Source organism: Schistocerca cancellata, chromosome 10 (assembly GCF_023864275.1).
Source record: "Schistocerca cancellata isolate TAMUIC-IGC-003103 chromosome 10, iqSchCanc2.1, whole genome shotgun sequence".
Taxonomy (NCBI): Eukaryota; Metazoa; Arthropoda; class Insecta; order Orthoptera; family Acrididae; genus Schistocerca; species Schistocerca cancellata.
This window is the reverse complement of record NC_064635.1, coordinates 96662587-96676570: the sequence shown is the minus strand read 5'-3', so window position 1 is coordinate 96676570 and position 13984 is coordinate 96662587.

The window sequence follows — 13984 nt, the reverse complement described above, 5'->3', positions numbered from 1 at the left end:
CACCAACGAAAAAATGGCTGACATTGAAATAAGTGTCCAAGGAATAGAAAAGCAACTGGAATCACTCAACAAAGTCCACTGGACCCGACGGGATACCAATTCGATTCTACACAGAGTATGCGAAAGAACTTGCCCCCCTTCTAACAGCCGTGTACCGCAAGTCTCTAGAGGAACAGAAGGTTCCAAATGATTGGAAAAGAGCACAGGTAGTCCCAGTCTTCAAGAAGGGTCGTCGAGCAGATGCGCAAAACTATAGACCTATCTCTCTGACGTCGATCTGTTGTAGAATTTTAGAACATGTCTTTTGCTCGAGTATCATGTCGTTTTTGGAAACTCAGAATCTACTATGTAGGAATCAACATGGATTCCGGAAACAGCGATCGTGTGAAACCCAACTCGCTTTATTTGTTCATGAGACCCAGAAAATATTAGATACAGGCTCCCAGGTAGATGCCATTTTCCTTGACTTCCGGAAGGCGTTCGATACAGTTCCGCACTGTCGCCTGATAAACAAAGTAAGAGCCTACGGAATATCAGACCAGCTGTGTGGCTGGATTGAAGAGTTTTTAGCAAACAGAACACAGCATGTTGTTCTCAATGGAGAGACATCTACAGACGTTAAAGTAACCTCTGGCGTGCCACAGGGGAGTGTTATGGGACCATTGCTTTTCACAATATATATAAATGACCTAGTAGATAGTGTCGGAAGTTCCATGCGGCTTTTCGCGGATGATGCTGTAGTATACAGAGAAGTTGCAGCATTAGAAAATTGTAGCGAAATGCAGGAAGATCTGCAGCGGATAGGCACTTGGTGCAGGGAGTGGCAACTGACCCTTAACATAGACAAATGTAATGTATTGCGAATACATAGAAAGAAGGATCCTTTATTGTATGATTATATGATAGCGGAACAAACACTGGTAGCAGTTACTTCTGTAAAATATCTGGGAGTATGCGTGCGGAACGATTTGAAGTGGAATGATCATATAAAATTAATTGTTGGTAAGGCGGGTACCAGGTTGAGATTCATTGGGAGAGTCCTTAGAAAATGTAGTCCATCAACAAAGGAGGTGGCTTACAAAACACTCGTTCGACCTATACTTGAGTATTGCTCATCAGTGTGGGATCCGTACCAGATCGGGTTGACGGAGGAGATAGAGAAGATCCAAAGAAGAGCGGCGCGTTTCGTCACAGGGTTATTTGGTAACCGTGATAGCGTTACGGAGATGTTTAACAAACTCAAGTGGCAGACTCTGCAAGAGAGGCGCTCTGCATCGCGGTGTAGCTTGCTCGCCAGGTTTCGAGAGGGTGCGTTTCTGGATGAGGTATCGAATATATTGCTTCCCCCTACTTATACCTCCCGAGGAGATCACGAATGTAAAATTAGAGAGATTAGAGCGCGCACAGAGGCTTTCAGACAGTCGTTCTTCCCGCGAACCATACGCGACTGGAACAGGAAAGGGAGATAATGACAGTGGCACGTAAAGTGCCCTCCGCCACACACCGTTGGGTGGCTTGCGGAGTATAAATGTAGATGTAGATGTAGATGTAGACCACATATGGACGCCGCCAGCGGCCCCAGCCAGACACACGCCAGGGAGAGTTCCTCGCTGCTCCATGCCAACCGACCAACTGCCCGCACACGGCACAGCTGGAAACTATAAGCGCGAGGCCAAAGATAGTACAAGGGTGCGAGTATCGATACACGCTGCTATTGCCACTTGCAGAGAGAGAGAGAGAATAACAGCATAATCGCGATAACCGAGAGAGCCTAATCACAGAATAGCAACCAGGGTTTATTGCAAAGCATGAGTCAGCCATGGCTCAGGTATATTGGCTATCCAAGAAACAATATAGAGTTTTTTCTCATCTCCAGTTTAGTATGCTCAGAAGGAACTGTATATACCTTTTCATTATCCATTTCAAGATACCTATGATCAAAGTATCACGTCGTCAGCCAGTTCCATCATTTGGTAAAGTGCCCCCTTTGAGTCTGCCAGGTTCTTCCGTTTCTGCCGATCTTGAGCTTCACGTTGCTAGTTAAATCCGGATGTCTTCTTTAAATCTCTGTGTCACCTGCCAGGTGGTCTCCCCTTTGGTTATTTTTGGTAAACTGCGCTCCAATCTAGTGCTTGTTTTGACCGCCTGCCATCTGTTCTTCGAGCGACATGACCAGGATAGTGGCATTTCAAGGTACTCACTCCCTCTATTATGTCACTGTCCTTTGTTCTCTTCTTCATATCAGCTGCTTTCTGTTTTCTTTGTGTAGGAAAACTCTGACGCCGCGCGGGTTTAGCCGAGCGGTCTTGGGCGCTGCAAAAAATGGCTCTGAGCACTATGGGACTTAACATCTGAGGTCATCAATCCCCTAGAACTTAGAACTACTTAAACCTAACTAACCTAAGGACATCACACACATCCATGCCCGAGGCAGGATTCGAACCTGCGACCGGAGCAGCTGCGCGGTTCCAGACTGAAGCGCTTACAACCGCTTGGCCACATCGGCCGGCTAGGGCGCTGCAGTCATGGACTGTGCGGCTGGTCTCGGCGGAGGTTCGGATCCTCCCTCGGGCATGGATGTGTGTGTTTGTCCTTAGGATAATTTAGGTTAAGTAGTGTGTAAGCTTAGGGACTGATGACCTTAGCAGTTAAGTCCCATAAGATTTCACACACATTTTAAACATTTGACAACTTTGACCGTCCCCTTTCTCCTTGGGCTGCTATTACTTTTCTGACAACGAACTCATTTAGAATGAAATTTTGTGTGCGCTGATATGAAACTTCCTGGCAGATGAATGAATCCCCCAGGCTGTGGCTAAGCCATGTCTCCACAATATCCTTTCTTCCAGGAGTGCTAGTTCTGCAAGGTTCGCAGGAGAGCTTCTGTGAAGTTTGGAAGGTAGGAGACGAGGTACTGGCGGAATTAAAGCTGTGAGGACGGAGCGTGAGTCATGCTTGTGTAGCTCAGTTGGTAGAGCACTTGCCCGCGAAAGGCAAGGGTCACGAGTTCGAGTCTCGGTCCGTCACAGCGTTTTAATCTGCTAGGAAGTTTCAACGAACTCATTCAATGTTCGTGTGTCACAGCCGTTACTAGCAGTATACTGCGGGCTTTCTAATAAAAAATTATTGGTGGCCCTTAACTAGGTGCCCTCAGACTCAGAGTTGAAATATTAAAGGTTTTCGCTTGATTCGTTGTCTAGGGGCTGGGATACGTAGTTGGCGCATTACATGCCAAATACTGCTGAGTCTACAGGATACAATATGAATACACACATGAATGGAAGGGTCGAAGGTTGCTATCACTCGGCAATTGCGAATTTTGAATGTTAACATAGAAATTTATAAATGAAAGATTGCAATTAAATAAAATCTGCAGGTACTATTTTAACGACTTTGAATGATGAGTACGCTAGCATAAGTGCCTTTAAGAACGCCATTTATTACTCCAAAACACTTATTGGTGTCGATGGCCCGGCAATTAAATAAAATATAAGTCGAATAACAGGGAAACAATAGATTCCTGCTTCACGTATTTAGTTATGAGCAACAACATAGCTCGTGATATATTCACTTCTAAAAGCGTACTACGTCTTCACTGAAGACGCCACGGAAGACTCACAAAGTGCACTCCCGCGACCACACGCAAACTGCTCAACACTCTCCAAGTCTTTCCTGCGACCGTCCATCTCGAATTCCCGTCCAGCACTCTCCCGCGTCCTCTGCGACCCGATGCTCCTCCCCCACTTCCATACAGTCTCTCCATCGGCTTCGGTAGTCGCCTACCGTAGTAACGAGCGCTGTGATTGGCTAGATCGCTCCCGCCATGTCTCCAAGCCAACGTACACTCACAAATATATTGAAACACATACGAAACACTGGATTTACTTTTAAATAACTTGCAACTAAAGAAATATTCCTACGGCTGGACTGTAAACACGATCTAACACACATTATTAAATACAAAAACGGATTAAATAAACATGTTGTTGTTGTGGTCTTCACTCCAGAGACTGGTTTGATGGAGCTCTCCATGCTACTCTATCCTGTGCAAGCTTCTTCATCTCCCACTATCAACTGCAACCTACATCCTTCTGAATCTGCTTAGTGTATCCATCTCTTGGTCTCCCTCTACGATTTTTACCCTCCACGCTGCCCTCCAATACTAAATTGGTGATCCCTCGATGTCTCAGAACATGTCCTACTAACCGATCCCTTCTTGTAATCAAGTTGTGCCACAAGTTCCTCTCCTCCCCAATTTTATTCAATACCTCCTCATTAGTTATGTGATCTACCCATCTAATCTTCAGCATTCTTCTGTAGCACCACTTTTCAACTATTATCTTCTTGTCCAAACTATTTATCGTCCATGTTTCACTTCCATACATGGCTACACTCCATACAAATACTTTCAGAAACGGCTTCCCGACATTTAAATCTATACTCGATGTTAATAAATTTTTCTCCTTCTGAAATGCTTTCCTTGCCATTGCCAGTCTACATTTTATATCCTCTCTACTTCGAGCATCATCAGTTATTTTGCTCCCCAAATAGCAAAACTCCTTTACTACTTTAAGTATCTCATTTCCTAATCTAAATCCCTCAGCATCACCCGATTTAATTCGACTACATTCCATTATCCTAGTTTTGCTTTTGTCGATGTTCATCTTATATCCTCCTTTCAAGACACTGTCCATTCCGAGGCCAGAGTCATAATGCCTCTGTATTTTCTAAAACACAGTAAATATTTGACCAGTTTCTTCATGAATAGGACATATCGGATATAAACAAACACATAGACGAGGAAATATATTTGTAAGCATGCTGCTACCGTTTCTCCGTGTAACTGTGGAGTACTTATGGCCTGACGCGATCAATAGTAATCGGCCACTTTGACCCCCAATAACTCATGTACTATTCAAGTTACAATCCTGTAATTCATACCAATTTAGGTTTACACTAATAGCTTTCTAAACAATGGCTCTGAGCACTATGGAACCTAACATTTAGGGGTCATAGGTCCCCTAGACCTAGAACTACTTAAACCTAAGTAACCTAAGGACATCAGACACATCCATGCCTGAGGCAGGATTCGAACCTGCGACTGTAGCAGCAGCGCGGTTCCGGACTGAAGCGCCTAGAACCTCTCGACCACATCGGCCGGCAATAGCTTTCTTAAGACACGTTGATCGACATATTCAGATGAACCATATCATTTTGGAAATTCGTTGCTGGGAGTTACTTCTATAATTTACAGTCAGATACTAAACTTTAAACTAATAAAGATATTGAAAAACTGATTACACCATCAGAATCTTCGTGCAAATATTGGTAATATATGCGTCTCTTTTTAAGGTATCATGATTCCTGTGGCTATTATTAATTTCTACGTGATGAAATGTCTGCCATTATGGTTTCACAAAGTCCGCCATTTTTGGCAATCCCGGCATACAAATCTCCTTCATCGATACGAAGCACAGTCGCCGGCCGGGGTGGCCGAGCGGTTCTAGGCGCTACAGTCTGGAACCGCTACGGTCGCAGGTTCGAATCCTTCCTCAGGCATGGATGTGTGTGATGTCCTTAGTTTAGTTAGGTTTAAGTAGTTCTAAGTACTAGGAGACTGATGACCTCAGAAATTAAGTCCATAACGCTCAGAGCCATTTGAACCGTTTGAACAAAGCACAGTCCTCGACACAGCGTCAGCATGGAATTCCCAGCCACGCGGCCGGCCTGGACCACGTGCTGGAGCTACCCCTCTTGCTCCAGCTAATGTTCGGTACCACGTGGTTGCTGACGAGCCCCGGCTTGCCGAACATCCCATGCGGCCACGCCGACTCCGAACTCAGAATATTTTCAGGGTGCCACAACTCGCCCATTACTCCACAGCACATTGGTATAAAACTGTTTTCTTCAGCTCGGCCGACATCTTTGACTTTAAAACTGAGGAGTATCTTCCATAAGCTTACCCATCTAATTTAATAAGTCGAAATGTTTCTGGTTTTTAGGTGTCCTTTCGTATTTAGCAAATATACACATTCTGTGATTTGTTGCATACTTTCAGCAGACACATTTCCCTCTAGTGCTCATTCATTCATTACTATCTTCTTATTATCATAATTCATTTGTAGGCCAACTTCAGAGCAGACTGAAACAAGTTCACTAACCGTTATTTAACGGTCTTCTATTCTATATGCAGCTAGTACATCATCAGCGAACCTCAGCTTATTTAATCTCTTTCCCAGAATTTTTACACTACTGGACATTAAAATTGCTACACCGCGAAGATCACGTGCTGCAGACGCGAAATTTAACCGACAGGAAGAATATGCTGTGATATGTAAATTATTAGCTTTTCAGAGCATTCACACAAGGTTGGCGCCGGTGGCGACACCTACAACGTGCTGACATGAGGAAAGTTTCCAACCGATTTCTCATACACAAACAGCAGTTGACCGGCGTTGCCTGGTGAAACGTTGTTGTGATGCCTCGTGTAAGGGGGAGAAATGCGTACCATCACGTTTCCGACTATGTTAAAGGTCGGATTGTAGCCTATCGCGATTGCGGTTTATCGTATCGCGACATTGCTGCTCTCGTTGGTCGAGATCCAATGACTGTTAGCAGAATATGGAATAGGTGGGTTCAGGAGGGTAATACGGAACGCCGTGCTGGATCCCAACGGCCTCGTATCACCAGCAGTCGAGATGACAGGCATCTTATCCGCATGGCTGTAATGGATCGTGCAGCCACGTCTCGATCCCTGAGTCAACACATGGGGACTTTTGCAAGACAACAACCATCTGCACGAACAGTTCGACGACGTTTGCAGCAGCACGGACTATCAGCTCGGAGACCATGGCTGCGGTTACCCTTGACGCTGCATCACAGACAGGAGCGCCTGCGATGGTGTACTCAACGACGAACCTGGGTGCACGAATGGCAAAACGTCATTTTTTCGGATGAATCCAGGTTCTGTTTACAGCATCATGACGGTCGCATCCGTGTTTGCGACATCGCGGTGAACGCACATTGGAAGAGTGTATTCGTCATCGCCATACTAGCGTATCACCCGGCGTGATGGCATGGGGTGGCATTGGTTACACGTCTCGGTCACGTTCGCATTGACGGCACTTTGTACAGTGGACGTTACATTTCAGATGCGATACGACCCGTGGCTCTACCCTTCATTCGATCCCTGCGAAACCCTACATTGCAGGAGGATAATGCACGACCGCACGTTGCACGTCCATTACGGGCCTTTCTGGATACAGAAAATGTTCGACTGCTGCCCTGGCCAGCACATTCTCCAGATCTCTCACCAATTGAAAACGTCTGGTCAATGGTGGCCGAGCAACTGGCTCGTCACAATATGCCAGTCACTAGTCTCGATGAACTGTGGTATCGTGTTGAAGCTGCATGGGCGACTGTGCCTGTACACGCCATCCAAGCTTTGTTTGACTCAATGTCCAGGCGTATCGAGGCCGTTATTACGGCCAGAGGCTGTTGTTCTAGGTACTGATTTCTCAGGAGCTATGCACCAAAATTGCGTGAAAATGTGATCACACGTCAGTTCTGGTATATTTGTCCAATAAATACCTGTTTATCATCTGAATTTCTTCTTGGTGTAGCAATTTTAATGGCTAGTAGTGTATTTCCTTTGTTTTCAAATCTAATTTAGAAATTGCTTTTTCGAGGACTGTTGTAAATAGTTTTGGAGATATGGAGTCACCTCGTTTTACCTCCTTTTAGAGAGAAAATTAACTTCTTTCTTGAACTACAATTAGTAACGCTATGGATGTTTTGTATATGTCGTAAAAACTTTAATATAGCCTGTTGTATTCCTTCCTCTGTTAGAGCCTCAAACACAGCTTGGTGACATCGAATCGAATGCCTTTCGAAAAACTATGGAGGCAAGGCAAAGGGCTCGGTGATACCCATTTGCTCTACTAATTGTTTCGCGTAAAGTGAAGATATGATCGACTGTGTTAAATGTTGGGCACAGCCCAGCTTGCTCAATGGGTTGGTCACGGTCAAGTCAAAATTACATCAAAACATTGTTCAGTTTGAACAGGAGGCTGATAGGGCGATAGTTCTTTATATCTTTAGTACTACGTTTCTTATGCATTAGGGTTATTATGGCTTTATTGCAAACTCTTGGGAATTTTGCACTATGCAAATAATTTGAAGAATATTTTAGCTAAATGTTTTAGAGATTCGACATGCATCAGCTTTAAAGTATTGACAGAGAGGTCGTAAAGGAGCGGCTTCTTTTATCATCTTGTCTATAGCATGTTTTATTTCTGAGGGAAGTATTACTGGGATCTGGGAAGCAGAGGCATTCAATTCGTCACTGCATTTGCTGTACAGCTTACTATAAAAACTTTCAATGTATTCGAGTATTTCTTTCTTATCCGTAATTTGGCCTTGGTCTGTGTCTAACGCTATTAGCTGATTCTTTCCAATCGCAAGCTTCCGCTTGGCTGCCTTTAACGAGGTTTATTTTCAAGACTGACTTGTAGCTTATCTTCTTCATATTTCTTGATTTCAGCTTTCATGCACTTTCTCAGAGCCTTGCATCCTTCTGGATATTCCACCTTGATGTTGTCTGTTTCTCCTTTCATATTTGTTCCCTTGTCCACTAAAGTTACCGTTTTATTTGTCAGCTTCTTTGGTTGGCTTTGAGAGTTGCGAAAGCCACCACCCACTTCTTCATCTGTTGTGATTAGTATCTTTGTTACTGCTCCCGCTTCACATTCTCTTACTTTTCTCTTAATTTTTTCTTGAAATTTCCCTTTCCCTGCTTCGAGAGTATTAATCATAAAATTTTCCTTTTTCCTTTAATTAGTTTCAGTCTTTCACCTGTTCCATTCAGTTGAAATCTTGTTCTTATTAATTTATGATCACTGCTTGTATTGAACCTGTCCAGCAAAGTGACATCTTTGACGTTTTGACTCCTGATGGTAAGAATGAAGTGTTACTAGAATTGTCGCGATATCGGGACAACTGCGAGGCGTTCCAGTATACAGAAAGCCTGTACTGCTGAAATGTCAAAAAGTCAGCCCCTCCCCTTACGCCAGCAACAACAAAATGTACAAAATGAGTAATTAATGACAACACAGAATCAGTCTTCGACTTCGGAAAGTAGGGGGAATCCGACCGTAGGATAACGTCGGTGGTGTAAGCAGCGATGGAAATCATGGTGATGAGCAAGTTGATTCCGCAGCCAGAGCCAGTTCGCCAGATGATCACTGAAGAAAAATTTGTGCGGAAGCGTGACCAATTAACCGCATGGTCAACACTAAGTCCAATCCGGTGTAGATGTTCATTAGTAGGTAATGCACTGATGAGAGAAAACATCATGGCAACCTGCTTAATAGATTGTTTGTCCATCATTGGAATGAATACATCATTGGTACTGCCTACCAGGTAACCAACACTTCTTTGGTAGGTATGCAGCGTTAGATGTCTACGCACAGGTCACGTAGTTCGCGTAAATAACGGGCTGCTGATTTGCGCACACATCGATGGTGCCCGACAGCGACACAGATAGATGCCATAGGATTTACAAGAAGCGAATTTCGTCGCCGAGACATCATCGTGAGTTCGCTATAATGCCCCTCAAATCGCTGTATCACCGTTTTGGCTCCGAGACACGGCCAGTTATACTGCTGAAAGATGACATCGCGCCGAGCGGTCTAAGGCGCTGCAGTCATAGACTGTGCGGCTGGTCGCGGCGGAGGTTCGAGTCCTCCCTGGGGCATGGGTGTGTGTGTTTGTCCGTAGGATAATTTAGGTTAAGTAGTGTGTAAGCTTAGGGACTAATGACCTTAGCACTTACGTCCGATAAGACTTCACACACATTTGATTTTTTTTATGACATAGCCGTCGGGGAGGGCATCCAGCGTTAAGGGACGCAGGTGGTTCGCAGCTGTCAGTGTGTCTTCGATTACTACACGGGTCCCATGCAAGAGCAGGAGAATGTCTCCCATGGCATAATACTTCTCCAACCAGCCTGCGTGCATTGTGCGCTGCACGTTTCGGGCCGCCGTTCATTTCGATGACTGCGTTTGTGGAGACTACCATCGACCTAGTGTAGCAAACTTGTGATTCAGCCGAACAGCCGACACGTTTCAATTGATCGACGGTCGAGTCCCGATGGACCTTTGTCCACTGCAATTGTAGTAGACGATGTTGTTCGGTCGACATATGGACACGTAGGTGTTGTCTGCTGCGGAGCTCCACGTTCAACAATATGCGATGAACGGTCTGCTCCGAAACACTTGTGCGTACACCAGCATTCTACACTTTTGACAGAGATGCTACACACCACCATCTATCCTAATTTACAGAGCATACAAGCCTCCGAACCCCACGTTGTGTGAGGAGTCGTGGACGTCCAAAGCCGCGCATGATTAGCCGAGCGGTCTAAGGCGCTGCAGTCATGGACTGTGCGGCTGGTCCCGGCGGAGGTTCGAGTCCTGTGTAATTCTCCCTAGGATAATTTAGATTACGTAGTGTGTGAGCTTAGAGACTGATGACTGTAGCAAGTAAATCCCATGAGATTTCATACACATTTGAACATTTTTCGACGTCCAACCATGTAGCACCTAGTGGTAGTTTCACTGTCTTCCTACCTCTTTTCGCAGATGCTCGCTAGAGTAGCACGTCAGCATTCTACCAGCTTCGCCGATTTCGAGATAGTCGTTCACAGGCTCTGCATAATAATAATTTTCCCTTTGTCAAACTCGCTTATCTCATTAGATTTTCCCATCTGCAGCCCAAATCTCCCGCCGGTGTCTGCTCCACTTACAAACTTTCGTTTCCTCGTCTTGTGCCCGCAAAGACACCAGGCGGCGTCCAAAATCGCGGTTCGTTTGGTTACAATGTTTTAGCTCTTCAGAGTAAGTTCTTAATGTCTTTCTACCAAGAGAAAGCCACTCCCACCATATGAATGGGGTGACATGATGGTCAGTACTAGAGGTCGGTGGTTCTCTCCTGGACTGATTCAAAGAGTTAGATCCTTTCAAAGGGAGTGATGGATGACGTGGAAAAAAGGAGTAGTAGCTCTTTAGATCCGAAAAGCGTCTACACTGATATCAGTGTGTGGAACAAATATTCAAGGAAGACTACCCAGTATGCCAATAGACGCGCCGGTCCCCAGCACGAATCCGCCCGGCGAATTTGTGTCGAGGTCCAGTGAGCCGGCCAGTCTGTGGGTGGTTTTTAAGCGGTTTTCCATCTGCCTCGGCGAATGCGGGCTGGTTCCCCTTATTCCGCCTCAGCTAATGTCGGCGATTGCTGTGCAAACAAGTTCTCCACGTACCCGTACACCACCATTACTCTAGCACGCAAATATGGGGTTACACTCGTCTGGTGTGAGACGTTCCCTGGGGGGTCCACCGGGGGCCGAACCGCACAGTAACCCTGGGTTCGGTGTGGGGCGGCGGAGGGGTGAAGTGGACTGCGGTAGTCGTCGTGGGGTTGTGGACCACTGCGGCTGCGGCGGGGACGGAGCCTCTCTGTCGCTTCTAGGTCCCCGGTTAACATACAATACAATACAATACAATACAATACAATACAATGCCAATAGACAGTATGGTGCAGAAAATGCTGCAAAAAATGTGGTGTATATTATGTGTTATGTTCACTGATGTGCCAGAACATCATGAGAACTTATCTAATAGCCCATATGTTCACCTCTGGCGCGGTTAACAGCGGCAACAGTACCCAGAACTATTACCTCTCGCTGTAATAACGGCCTTGATACGCCTGGGCATTGAGTCAAACAGAGCTTGGATGGCGTGTACAGGTACAGCTGCCCATGCAGCTCCAACACGATACCAGTTCATCAAAAGTAGTGACTGGCGTATTGTGACGAGCCAGTTGCTCGGCCACCATTGACCAGACGTTTTCAATTGCTGAGAGATCTGGAGAATTTGCTGGCCAGGGCAGCAGTCGAACATTTTCTGTATCCAGACAGCCCCGTACAGGACCTGCAACATGCGGTTGTGCATTATCCTACTGAAATATGGGGTTTCGCAGGGATCGAATGAAGGGTAGAGCCACGGGTCGTAACACATCTGAAAGGTAACGTCCACTGTTCAAAGTGCCGTCAATGCGAACAAGAAGTGAGCGAGACGTGTAACCAATGGTTCCCCATACCATCACACCGGCTGATACGTCAGTATGGCGGTGACGAATACACGCTTCCATTGTGCGTTCACCGCGATGTCGCCAAACACGGATGCGACCGTCATGATGCTGTAAACAGAACCTGGATTCATCCGAAAAAATGACGTTTTGCCATTCGTGCACCCAGGTTCGTCGTTGAGTACACCATCGCAAGCGCTCCTGTCTGCGACGCAGCGTCAAGGGTAACCGCAGCCATGGTCTCCGAGCTGATAGTCCATGCTGCTGCAAACGTCGTCGAACTGTTCGTGCAAATGGTTGTTGTCTTGCAAACGTCACCATCTGTTGACTCAGGGATGGAGACGTGGCTGCACGATCCATTACAGCCATGCGGATAAGATGCCTGTCATCTCGACTGCTAGTGATACGAGGCCGTTGGGGTCCAGCACGGCGTTCCGTATTACTCTCCTGAACCCACCGATTCCATATTCTGCTAACAGTCATTGGATCTCGACCAACGCGAGCAGCAATGTCGCGATACGATAAACCGCAATCGCGATAGGCTACAATCTGACCTTTATCAAAGTCGAAAACGTGATGGTACGCATTTCTCCTCCTTACACGAGGCATCACAACAACGTTTCACAAGACAACGACGGTCAACTGCTGTTTGTGTATGAGAAATCGGTTGGAAACTTTCCTCATGTCAGCACGTTGTAGGTGTCGCCACCGGCGCCAACCTTGTGTGAATGCGCTGAAAAGCTAATCATTTTAATATCACAGCATCTTCTTCCTGTCGGTTAAATTTCGCGTCTGTAGCACGTCATCTTCGTGGTGTAGGAATTTTAATGGCCAGTAGTGTATGAAAAAATAGGAAGAATGAGTTAGTTTTATAATTTCCTAAACTCTTGTTCAGAATTTGTTTGTGGTATTTTTAGTTCTTTCTGGCGCAGAAATGTAGAACATTTCAGAAGCCTTAAAACTGCAAGTGATGCAACAGAAAATTATTAGTCCTCTTGCTGCAGTCTTTCAAAACAGGTTATGTGGTAAAAATGACCATGAATGAGAAAGAGAAGATGGTCTCTTTCATTTATTTTACCAAGCGAATAGTGAATGGTAAGTCATGAAAAAGAGATCATTCCAGTGAGTGAATGGTTCTAATCCTATCCCATAAAACAACAGTTTTGCTCACCTCTAGTCCAGACAACGTGCCAACGAACACACTATGATAATAGTTGAATGGGTATGGGCAGACCACGGTGTCATTTCGAGCAAGCAGGAGTTGACCACTTGCCGCCTCCAGATGGCTCACCGCAATATAAAGTACTTGAAAGTGACTCAATGTGAAATGAATGCGAGCTGTGTCAAAAGGCTAAGCAAGACTCACTAAACAGCTGTCTTGCTCTACAGTTATTACCCTCTACAGCTCCCTATAGTACCGTGGAAGTCATTCCCTGCTCTGTTAACAGATGTACTACCATCCTGTCCCTCCTTCTTGTCAGCGTTAACCAATACATTCCCTTCTTCGTCTATTCTGCGGAAGACCTCCTCATTCTTTGCCTTATTAGTTCACCTAATTTTCAACATTCTTCTGTAGCATCACTTATCAAATGCTGCGGTTCTCTTCTGTTCCGATTTTCCCACAGTCCGTGTTTCACTACCGCACATTGCTATGCTCCAAACTTACATTCTCGGAAATTTCTTTCTCAAACTGAGGCCTAGGTTTGATACCAGCAAACATCTCTTGGCCAGGAATGCCCTTTTTATAAGTACTAGTCTGCTTCTGATGTCCTTGTTCGTCCGTCATTGGTTATTTTGCTGCCTAGGTAGTAGAATTCCTTAACTTCACGTACTTCGTGAC